The 12,165-nt window shown below is 34.7% G+C and overlaps 1 protein-coding gene across 15 annotated transcripts in view; it reads right to left on the reverse strand.

The window, feature by feature from the left end:
* LOC108361595 (protein NipSnap-like) overlaps positions 1-12,165 on the reverse strand; it is an 81,879-nt gene that overhangs the window by 54,351 nt on the left and 15,363 nt on the right. For 2 of the 15 annotated variants that reach the window (XM_017614343.1, XM_017614240.1), the window contains exon 1: positions 712-1,179. The exons of 5 other annotated variants lie outside the window; for them this stretch is intronic. The gene's annotated coding sequence lies outside the window, so the exon portion shown is untranslated. 8 more of the 15 variants (XR_001847341.1, XR_001847340.1, XM_017614316.1 and 5 more) reach the window with 8 other exon arrangements.

Consider the following 12,165-nt stretch of genomic DNA (forward strand, 5'->3'; position numbering starts at 1 on the left):
TGATTTATTTAATCAAAATTAACAATATTTTGCTAAAATTCTTGTTTAAAGTAAGTAACGCACAGAAATGAATGGGTGGATAAAATTTCATAATTATTTAGTAAATATTTGAGGAAAATAACCATTACATTTTAATTTTCATGCAACTTAAATTTTACAACAAAAATTAAACATTTAAGTGAATCTGGTGATGACGTTGTTGCTGTGTATTGCTGTGAATCGATAATCGGTTAACTATATTTTAGTGTTAATATTATCAGCGAACTGTACTTTTGGATTTTCTTTCCTCGACGAGTGAGACATTGTGATTTTAAAGATATTCCAGCACTAAATTTGCAGAGGAACACAATAAATTATAAATTAATAAAGGTTAAAGATTACTCTTATTGTGACAAAAAAATAATCGATTAACCAATCAGGTGATAGATAACCTAATCGAAAAACCCCACACCCCACACCCCTAATTGTGCATGAAAGTTGCCTATTCGATAATCCCTTCACTTTTCCTCCCAAGTCACTCCGAAACATTTCACTTTTAGTGTGTTTTCACTTCGCTCGAAAATTAGCAAACGGCAGCACTGATATTGAGTAATATATCTCAAATCTGCGGCCGCGCAACTTCTTTTTGCCTGTTGCCGGAATATTCCTTTCTTTGTTTTTTATCAACATGTACATAAGTATATACATACATACATACGTATGCACACTCACCTAAACTACTCGCCTTAACACTGCTGGCAGGGGTAAGTAAATTCATGCATGTATATATGTATGTGCATATATGTGTGTATATATGTATGTAGATGCATACAATTTTATGCTATGCTGATCCTTCGTTGTACTTTGGAAATAATGAACCTTTGGTCACATTTTTGGACAACTTTTATTTAGCACATTTAAAACTTCACACTAATTGCTTCCTTAACTATTTTATTTTAATTATTTATTGGTAATTAATGTATTTTAGATGTAAGAAAGAGCACGATTTTAAAACGCACTTTATTCGATCCACAAGCGAAACAAAACTAAAGCAAACTGACAATAACAGGAGGAAGAACACAAGACGCAATAAGTGGCGGTTGATATATTTGTACCTACTCAGCTGTTTAGGTGGTTTGAGTGGATTTTATGTTTTCAACGCGAACCAAAAGGCAGTGTTACCAGGAGGATCACGGTTTTTTAAGTTGAAAATAATAAATCTCTTGGATTGAATTCTTTAGATTTTATTAAAACCGATATTGTTAAATGAATATTCGTGTAAAATTTAACCTATAATTTTAGTGTTAATATTTGTATAGTCTTTGAAGGTTACGTAAAGTTTTATGTAGCTTCGTGGATAAGGTTGCGAACACGAAAATAGCAATACCACTACTTTATCTTTAGAACTCTAATATTTTTTATTTTTGCCATGTTTAATGACTTTGCAAAATAAAGGCTATGAATTGAATATAAACATTTTCGATAGTGCAAAAATGGACAACGCGACGAAGCTACTCGTTGTTTGAATGTTTCGCATCGTGCTCGGCCCTTTTATACCACAGGTGCTGGTCATCCCGTAAACTATCATATTATCGCGAAACTATTCCTCTGCCTCTCGACTTCTGCATACTCCAACGCGATAGTGAAAGAGATAGCGATAGAAATGGAACGCATCACCAGTGCTGCCAGAGAAACATTTCGTTTGGAGCTAAAACGGTCGAAAAAAGAGCTAAATAATACTAATAGCAGCTAAAATGAAGACCTACATTTTTTTTAAGTTGCACATTTATTGACGTAGAGTTTTTTTTTTACATTTTCCGCAGTACTATCGATAGTTGAAAACTATCCCCCCTATCGATAGTTTTTGAAGACTATCAGTGTCGGTGTTTATTACATTCTCTTTACATCTCGACACAACTTCATGGCTCGAGGCAATTTCAAGTTAAAAGTAAGATTTTCTTCATACATTACAGGAAATCACAATTTATTTAGGTAAATTTAAAGGAAATTCACCACACCGTCACAAAAAAAAGAATCATTGGGATTTTAGTGACTACGAATTCGCTCTTGAAATTTTGATGAAACTTTGTTGTATTTTTTATAGTTTGTACAACATTTATAAAAAATTTATAAACGTTAAATAGACAAAAAACTAGTCAAAACAGGTAAAAATGTTATTTTCACCAGCACTTTATCCGTTTTCTAATAATATCGTAAAAGGTTAATAATTTTCCTTGTCCTCGAGTAGTAAATTTAAACTAATATTTTGTTTTTTTGTTTTTGTAGTACTAAAAATGTATTACTATAACCATATTCACTCCCTTGCACTTGAAAAGGGACAAACAAAATCTGAATTAAATTTTTCCATATAAAAAATTCAGATTTTGCCTCTCCCTATTCAAGTGCATGGAAATGCATGTATGTACATAAGTATACATATCTTATTCAGATGTACGGATAAATTAATAAGTTTATTGTATTATTAAAAAAGTTCATTTTTTTAATAATTTTTCAAAGAATTGGGGGTTTCAATTGAACACGTTCACATAATGTGGTTAACGACGTTAGTACTATGGAAACTATCGATGTTTTCAACTATCTCTTCGAAAATTATCGAGTGGCGGTACTATCGATAGTATCCAAGCTCTACGTTGCAGAAACTAATCGACTTACTTGCCCATTTTCCATTTGCTTGCGCGCCATTTGCATTAGGAATTGAACGTTTCTAAGCACTAATCGAAATGGAATAATATGAAGGTATCGAGAATAACCCGAGATCAGCAAAGCCAAATAAATTTTAGTCAACCCTTTTCCAATGGAATTTTACAGATTTTTATATATGTACCAAATACAACTAAAACTTTCTCGAGCTAAAAAGATGCTAGATAATTTTCAAAAGCGACTAGAAGAAGAGCTAGGATCTAAAGCCCAATTTTCGGAGCTAAATAGAAAAATTTAGAGCTAAATTTAGCTCCAAAAGCACCTAAATGGCAACACTACGCATCACGTGTTGCGTGCGGTGATTGACGCGAATGGAATTTGAAAACTTGATTGTACGAACGCGGTTACCTACGAACGTATATGTAGCGTTTTCGTAGAAACATATCAAATTTACTGTTGATAAAGAGAGAAGCAACGTCAACGTCACGGTCATGCGGTGGTCAATTTTCAACGCGGCGTAGTTTTTGACGTTTTCTCATTTCTTTCCGTCTTCTGCATCCAACTTCAAAAAGTAACGACCTGTCAAAAATGAAAATTCAATTTGCTCGGCGCTAGCCGCGCGTTATTGTGGGATGCGCCAATTTAGAGAGGGAGGTAAAGGCCCGTCCACATACAACAATGGCGTTGCGTGGGCGCTGGCGTCGCTTTGACAGCAGCGCGAGTAACGCCTTAACATGCAGAGCCCATAAGATATGTAGATCGTGTCAGCTGACACGTTCCCCGTTTTTACGTCCGTGGGTAACTGCACTTTAACAAAATGAACCATACCGTAGCAAAATTAATTTTTTGTGTGAAAAATCATCAAATTTTATATAATTTAAGTGGAAAATATTATAAAAATGTAAGAAGGAAAGATAAAGTATGGGATGAAAATGAAAATGAGCTCAACGAAAGTGGTAAGTGCCAAACATTTATTTACATATATTCTATAACAACTATCCCCAAATTAGCACGTTGAGCGTTGCACTAAAAAGATTTTCTCCTTCTAACACATACAATTTGTTCATGTTTGAAGAAAACCAGCTAACAAGCGCATCGATCAACGTTCTAATTTAGGTACGGCAGTAACTTAACTTCGTTATTTTTCATGCAATGCAATCGCAACTTTATTTCTATCGCGTTGGTGTGCATTAGAGCGGGTCGATTTGTAGGGGACCGAAAAAAATCGCATATGCGAAAAATCCTCTACGGATCATTCTGAGCAAGTTTGCTTAAGAAACTATGGGTCTAAAACCGATTTCGAGCCAGCGATTTTTAAGGGCAAGTTTCACATTAGGTAAAAAACACTTTTTTGCCTGAGCACACGATAACTCGAGTAAAAATGTAGGTATCTTTACGAAACTTGGTATGTTTACTTCTTTTAAGCGTAGAACGGATGGTATTGAAAATGGGCAAAATCGGATCATAACCACGCCTATCTCCCATATAACGGTAGTTTTCAGAAATACGAAAACTGCTATATTTTAGTGACTACTGACGCTTGTTAGCTGAAAATTGATACATATTTGCAATGATTTTTAGAAAATATTATAAATATTTGGAAAATAGGCGTAGCTATGTACTTCCACTTATGATATTGTATATCTTGGTAACCGCTTAACCAATTTCTCCCAAACACAGTTCTTAGCCTTCGTATGACTTACCGAACGGCTGAACATTTTTAAAATCGAAGAATAACCGCGCCCACACTCTATATAACGGTTTTTTTTACTAACATCAGTCACAGCCATAACACTTTCACGATTGTATCGTTACGCGCCTAGAAAAACTTCTTAGCAGTTGAACTTATCGTTCAGTTCCATGTATGTGCCGTTTGACAAAAAAATTATAAGTTTAGTTTTTTTTTTAATTTAAAGTATTGGACTTTTGAGTTAGAAAAATTGAATGGAAATGGAAAATAATGTTTCGTATATGTCATCAACTTCAGAAATAGATATAGCATTATCTACTTTATCTAGATCTACCATATGTCATATGACTTCTCCAGATATTAGCGTTTTTGGAGCACCAGAAGATTTTAGTGGCCTTAACTTACCAAGCAAGCGTGATGTATTAAAGTGTTATTTTTTTTTGTCGAACCATGCGAAAGAAGAAGGAAAAATGTATGCTTACAAGAATATCACTGTTGACGTATCATAAAAATAACTGAAATATGGAATGTACTTTGCATTGATCTTATGAATGAAAAAAGCGTCATACCAAAATTTAACAAGTTTATTAAAAGGTACAAAAAAGAAATAAAAACTAAAATTAAGTTAAGAAGTTTTGTGGAATCGACTGATGATTTGTTTTTAATCGGGAAATGCAAATGTAATTTGAAAGCAAGCCTATGCGTTTGTGGGAAAATTCCGGAAAGGTTGAAACCACGAGCTTACCCCACAAGGTACTCGGCGGGGTTGAATTTCGCGATGATATGTGACAGATTTGGCATATCTAACAGAGCAGCTTCTACAGAGATAAAACTGGAAACCTAATTATTATGGATAAGAACAAAGACGCCAGAGAAAAGATGAAGGCACGGGAAGCAGTACGCAAAAGCCAAACAGAAGACAGCAACCTCAGCTACTTTTCATTTGATGAAAAAAAAAAATGACGCATTAAGAATGGAAAAAATTTATGGCAAATACCACCAAATCACGAACTCAAAACTATTGGGATATGTGAAAGTTCAAGCTGAATATGCTTTTACCAAGCAAAGGAAGCTTAGGTAGTTTTTCAGCGAAAAGGGTTTCAGTTTAAATAATTTAATTGGCATTTGCAGCGATGGAGAAAACACTAACACTGGCGATTTGAATGGCATAGTAAGGCGTTTTGAGATCGATTTGGGAAGGCCGTTGCATTGGTTTATAAGCCTTCTACATTTTAATTAATTGCCTTTTCGAAACCCATTCGAATTTCTCGATATATCCAAAACGAGCGGACCAAGAACAACTGTTGGATGTTGTGAGCAAATGATATGAATATAATTTTGTCGGAATATTTTCTTAGATTTTTTTTTTATTAAACACAAGTTTTTAAACATTTTCAGAGTGTATTTGATTTTAAAACCATACCACTAGAAAACATGCCACCTTCTTCATCAGTGATTGGAAGCGCGATTTATCGACTGATGTAAAGTATTTGCTTCAAATGGCTTCGGCAATGTCGGATGGTTTTATTACAGTTGACTTAGCTAACATAAAACCGGGACCTGTGGCGCACTCCCGTTGGCTAACCAAGGCCAGTAGAATTTTACGATTGTACGTTGCAACAAGTTCACCACCTTGTAACTTAAAAACTCTAGCAGAATACGTAATAGGAGTTTATGTTCCGATGTACTTTAACGTTAAGTACTACCATTCTGTTATATACGGCAGGCCGCTTATCTTCAAATTTATCCGCCTCCACAATTTCTTCCCTCCAAGGACCGGCAAGTTATCAACTCAGTAGTCCAGAATAACTCATACTTTGTTCATCCAACAAATGTCTTGCTATCAATGCTTTACGATGATCATAAATCAGTACGCGACCAGGCAATAAAGAAAGTTATGTACTACCGTGACAACCTTTGCGATACAGAAGAACTTAGAGAGTACAAGAACTGCAAAAATTAATTTTGACTGCTCCAATTATTTCCCTATGATAGATTTGGATGATGAGAATATTTTAACAGAAGCGCCAATTACTAGAAACATTCCGTATAACCATTTGAAGGAATATTTATAATTTGAAGACCCACCACTTCCCAAACCAACAAGTTCCATGTCACATACAAGGAACTGTACGATGCATTCAACTAACCAGTGTTTCTCGGCCCGTAACGGAAAAAAAATCGTGAAAGTGTTATGGCTGTGACTGATGTTAGTCGAAAAAAATACCACGCTTGGAAAGCAAGCAGGACCTAAAAACTTAAGTATTTAAGTATTCTCCAAAAAATAAACTGCTTTCTGTACCCTAATACTCATAAATCAGCTAAATATTTGTTTAAGTTTTTCCAACAATTTTTGTTTTTACCTGATGAGAAACTTCCCCTTAAAAATCGCTGGCTTGAAATTGGTTTTAGACCCATAGTTTCTTAAGCGAAGTTGCTCAGAATGATACGTAGAGCAGTTTCCGCGTATGCGATTTTATGAAAAATAAATCGTCCCGCCCTAGTGTGCATGCCCCATTATCGCTATCGCCCAATTTGCTAAACGACTACGAACGACGTCGCCGACGGGTCGCAAAGACGATTCGCCGGCGAGCCGCAAAAAACGATACTGCAAAACGATGCTCAAAATCTTTAACAAAAACCATACAAATCCAATTTCAAATTGTGTGTAAATTTACAAAACTAAATATAACAAATCAGCAAGCTTTCCTAAAAATTTCAGTGTAATAGAGTACAAATTTTGTATGGAAAAAATGAATTCAATTCGATGTCGTTTCGAGTTCACCCAAACCGAGTTCATCCAAACAACGTCGATTGGAACTCGCCCTCGCTCTGTGGCAAATTGGGCACAATCACTATCGCAATCGCGCTGGTGTGAGCATGGCTTAATTTTTTGCGTTTTCTTTTCGATCGTCGTTCTTAAGAACAGTGTTGCCATTTTAGCCGTTTTTCGGCTAGATTTAGCTGGAAGCGAAAGCAAACAGCCGGTTAGCCGATTTGACAAAAAATAGCAGTTTTTAGCCGATTTTTCTATTGGCAATATTTTCTTAAAATTTATATTTGTATAAATGTTTCCATTTTTACAAATTTAGCGACCCGAAACCTATTTTTCATGTCGAACTGTGTTACATATGTATGTATATACAATTGAAAGACAATTTTTTCTGATCCGAAAAGTCTTCAAATACTGGGCCGATTTCAGAGATTTTTATTTTTAAGCACATATACAGTAAGGTTTTAGTTAAATTTTGCAGAAATTTCATAATTTTTGCACAAAGACCGAGACTTGGATTTATATGGTGTTTGTTAAGTAATCAGCTATATTTTCATAAAAAATAATAAACATTAATAATAAACTAAAGAAAAATAGCCAAAACTTGCTAAAATGTCGCGTCCCAGTCTATATTTGGGTCACTGTATTTTTTCCAAAGAACGTAGCGGGGATTTTTTCATAATATTTTTGTTATGAATGTCTTAAATTTTAGTGTGGAAAAAACTCTCTGGAAAGACAATGGGGGCGTTCATAAGACCGTAGCTGTTGTCTAACCGTTGACTGTTTGTCTTAGAAACGCACAGTTGAGTAGTTCCGCACAGCTCAACAGTTGGCAATATTCTGTGTTCGTTAACTGAACTCAATGTGTTGGAACGTGTCGAAAAGACTTACGGCGTTTATATTAAATGTAACGCCGTCTTGTTAGGTGGCAGCTATAAATGAATTTATTCAATTTTATATAACTGATGTGATTAAGTAACTAAAATATTTTATAATAATACTACGTTTTTAAATATATGTTTATTAAGATGTTTGCTTTATAATTATACACTATTTAATTCATTATAACATTTAAAGATTTTTTCAACACAGCGGCAGCTCAGCGTTGAATTGGAAATATCATTTGTTTACATTTAACAGTTGTTCATTTGACAGCATATTCATCAAGCCGTTTCTAAGACGTTATTGTTGGATTCAACAGTTGCCAGTAGCTTCGTAGCAGTTGAGCTAAACAGCTACGTCTTATGAAAGCGCCCAACATTTATGAATATTTGTATCGTGGTGCCAATATTCTTTAGTGTTGCTTATTATTTCCCTCTGGCAGGCATGTGCAGAGAGTGAGCAGGTCTTTAAAAACGGGAACGTTTCAAATATATGGACATCAAAATAAAATTACATAGTTTAATTGTTAAAAACTTAAAAATCGACCGGCTTGTTATACGCTCAACATTTCGTCAAGTAAAACTGAACTGGAACAATAATTTAGTACTATTACAATTATTGTGGAGGATTTTCCTTAAAGAATGCTAGTTTGAAAATAAGAAAAGGCTAGAAAAAAGCCACGAAGCTAGATCCTAAATTTCGAAGCTAAACGATAAAGAAAAAGGTTAGCCTGGAAAAATGAAACTGGCAACACTGATCTTATGGGATATGCGTGGTAACAAAAACTCACCACGGCATGACCGTAACGTAGATGCTGCCTCTCTCTCTCTCTCTATCAACAGCAAACTTTATATGTTTCTACGCACATCTATGCTACGCTACGTAGACGTTCGTGAGTAACCGCGCCCTTAGAAACGCTTTCCATCAGAAACTAGTGATAATTATCGGCACGCCAAAAATTTCTCGCACATAGAGGAATAAAGAACGAAATGTGGCAATTACGTAAGGATTTAAAGGGTAGAAGCTCAGTTAGTGTAGACTTGACTTAACTTGCCGTAAGTGATTACTCAACACGTGAACTTAGGCTCGAAGCGAATTTTGTTTTTAGAATTTTATTTCTCAGCCGCCTTTACTCAACACGACAACTTATTCCCGAAGCGAAAATATTTTCTTGGGGAGATTCATGAAACGCCGCAAGGTTGCAAATGTCGCATTTGTCGCAAAATTTGCCACCTAGCGTCACAGCTGATTAGTTTTGTATGGAAACTTTCCTGCGACAAAATTGCGACATAGCCATAGTATTTGAGCTAGCAATCTTTGCAAAGTCAAAGTCGCGAAACACATATTTTTTATTGTCTTCAAATACTTCAAGAAAAAGCATATCAGTTGAGGCTGCTTCGAAATTTAATTGTAAAAACTTTTCTTTTTCTCTAACGTGCGGCATTTTTAAAACATTTTCCAATTTGAATGCGACAACATTGCCATTTCGCCAAAAATGATACTTTCCGACTTTTTTGGAATCGCACTTTTTTTTTGAATTTTATTACTGAGCCCTTAAATATGGATGCAGTTTACGTGATCTAAGTTTAAACTGACACAGAAAAACTGGCCGGTATACCTGGGTTATAATGAAAGTAACTGTCATTTATTTATCTATTGCGTATGAAATGAATGGAAATGGTTATAATGCACGTAAACGTAATGTAAAACGGAAGAATCTAAAATCAATAGATCCTTACGAATTCGTCGCGATTTGTTACGATTTCCTCCGTGCATTATAACCAAGACATTAGCGTAAACTTATATATGCACTGATCATGTAACAAAGGAAACATTCCGGCAAGTAGAAAAAAGATGCCGACGTAAACAAGCGAAGATAAGTGCATTCTACCGTAAAGCAGCCATTGAACGCGCACAGGAAAAATGAAATACATATACGAAGTTTTCGAATGGTACTCGCTTCATTGTGGACAATAGAAAACCTCCGATGATAATACTGGCATGGAAAACCTTTTGAAAAAAACTATACACATATTAAATAAAACAATGAATTTCTCCATTTGATGACACATTTATCACTTATTGAAGCAGCGTGTACTGATTCTAAACTCCATTACATTTCCTTAAGATTTTCAGATTTTTTGATAAACGTCATTCATGTATAATTTTTTACCAGCCCTTTGTAATTATCTCTCCTTTGTTTCTAAAGTAGTCGCAAGTTCTCTTTAATACAAATTTTGTTATACACACTTGCTGCTCACTCGGGGAAAATCGATTATAGTACTTTCCAGTCGAATGTGATTATCGATGTTTCCACAATCCTTAAACCCCCTATTTGAGTTTTTCGGCAACGAGGTTGTGGGTTCATGGACATGGTTTTTGACATGAAATTATAAAATCTTGATTCTTATAGCTCAAAAGAGAGTAATCCAAATATTCTACCAAGGCTTATTTTAACATTTATAGCTGTTGGGAGTCGAACAGTGTTAAAATCATGCCCATCGTTGCTTCGTTTGAACTTTCCTAGCAGACTGCTTTCTATTGTAGATAAATATAGTATGTATTTTAAAAGTATAAAACAGCCACTAAGCACCAAATTTTTGCAATTGCCAGCATAGCTCATTTTAAAACGAAGGTATATTTTTCTTCCACAACTATGTATACCATTCCATTATCGCTTAGCACATGAATGTCTGGATGTTTGTGAGAATAGCAGCACAGAATTTCTGATAAATTCCTGCCTTGCATCAGCTTAGCTACATACATACATATCGTATTCTGGTTTTTGCATACTTCGGCTCTATTGCATTTTCACTTCATTGTGCATTTCGGTTCAACAATTAGTTTATAACTATTTGCTGGAACGTCGACACATTTTTAGGCCCGAAGTAGTTGTTCCAGAACCTTTAACCTTTGTCACAATTATTATTTCCTTGTATTGCTTTCGCTATCTTAAATATCACTAAATCCGTGTGTGTTATTTGTTTGTGTCATATGGCTGCGTTAAATTAATTTGCAAATATGTACATACATATATACATAGTTGTATATGTATGAAGGTGTATAACTTTTAAACGAGTACATATTGGTATACATAAGTAATTATGCATATAAGAAAGCATGTAGTACAAAGTGTATGCAAATTCTTGTCTACTACTCCTTCATCCAATCGCTGCAGCTTTGTTAATTTACGTATCCATTTTAATACGTAGTTTAATTTCTACATTACTGTAGTTGAACGCATTCTTGTTGTCTGAAGTATCACCTCAATTTGTTTTTGCATGCATAAGCAGTCATATTTCTGACATTTTGTACTCGAAAGTACTTCCATATACTCATCACTGCCGCCGCCGCCGCCGCTGTGTAGTTAAGTGTTTTACATTAGTTCAATGCTTTGCTAAACTATTCATTATCTAGCTTTTTCTGTATAACTTCTTTTGTGCAAACCTTTTTCACTTTAAACTAATTTCATCACACAAACCAGGAACATTTTAAGATCGTTTTCCCACTTTTAAAGGCATACTGTGTATTGTAATAGGTAGAAGTGATAATAAATAAGTATGTATGTACCTACGCTTACAACCCTTTGCAAATAACATATTCTCTACTACAGCCAAAGTAAAATATTAGTGCGCCACAGAACAGGTCACAACTGTATTTGCTTGCTTTAAAGTTCCAACAAAAATCGCACAATGGCGTATATAGTGTTCGTGTTGTTAGCCGCATATTCGGCTTTATGTTCGTGCAATTACCGAATAGAACACGAGCAATACACGAGTGCCTCTCGGGCAAACAAAGTATTGTACATTCGTGTTTTTGTATGTATTCATGAATAGTAGTATTGGTGTACATATGTGCTTATGAATACAAAGAATATTTCAGTAGGTTTATGTACATATAACGTACTTCTGTTACGTAACGCATAACCTAAGAAAATTATTTGTATTTTCCAGCAGAAATTTTTATAAATTTGTTCAGATACTGCCTTTAGACCTTTTATATTTCATAATTCATGATTTTAAATTCTTCTATTTCCTTCCTCATTCACACAGCGAAAGCGCATACATACAATACAACATCTCATTTTTTTTTTCTTTGCAATACTTTTGCAATTCCACACAGGCGACTATTATTTTCAACTTGAGACACTTCACAACCAAATTTTAGAATAGTAAATGTT

Source organism: Rhagoletis zephyria, unplaced genomic scaffold (genome assembly GCF_001687245.7).
Source record: "Rhagoletis zephyria isolate East Lansing unplaced genomic scaffold, Rhagoletis_zephyria_1.1 Rzeph_scaffold_00019, whole genome shotgun sequence".
Lineage (NCBI taxonomy): Eukaryota > Metazoa > Arthropoda > Insecta > Diptera > Tephritidae > Rhagoletis > Rhagoletis zephyria.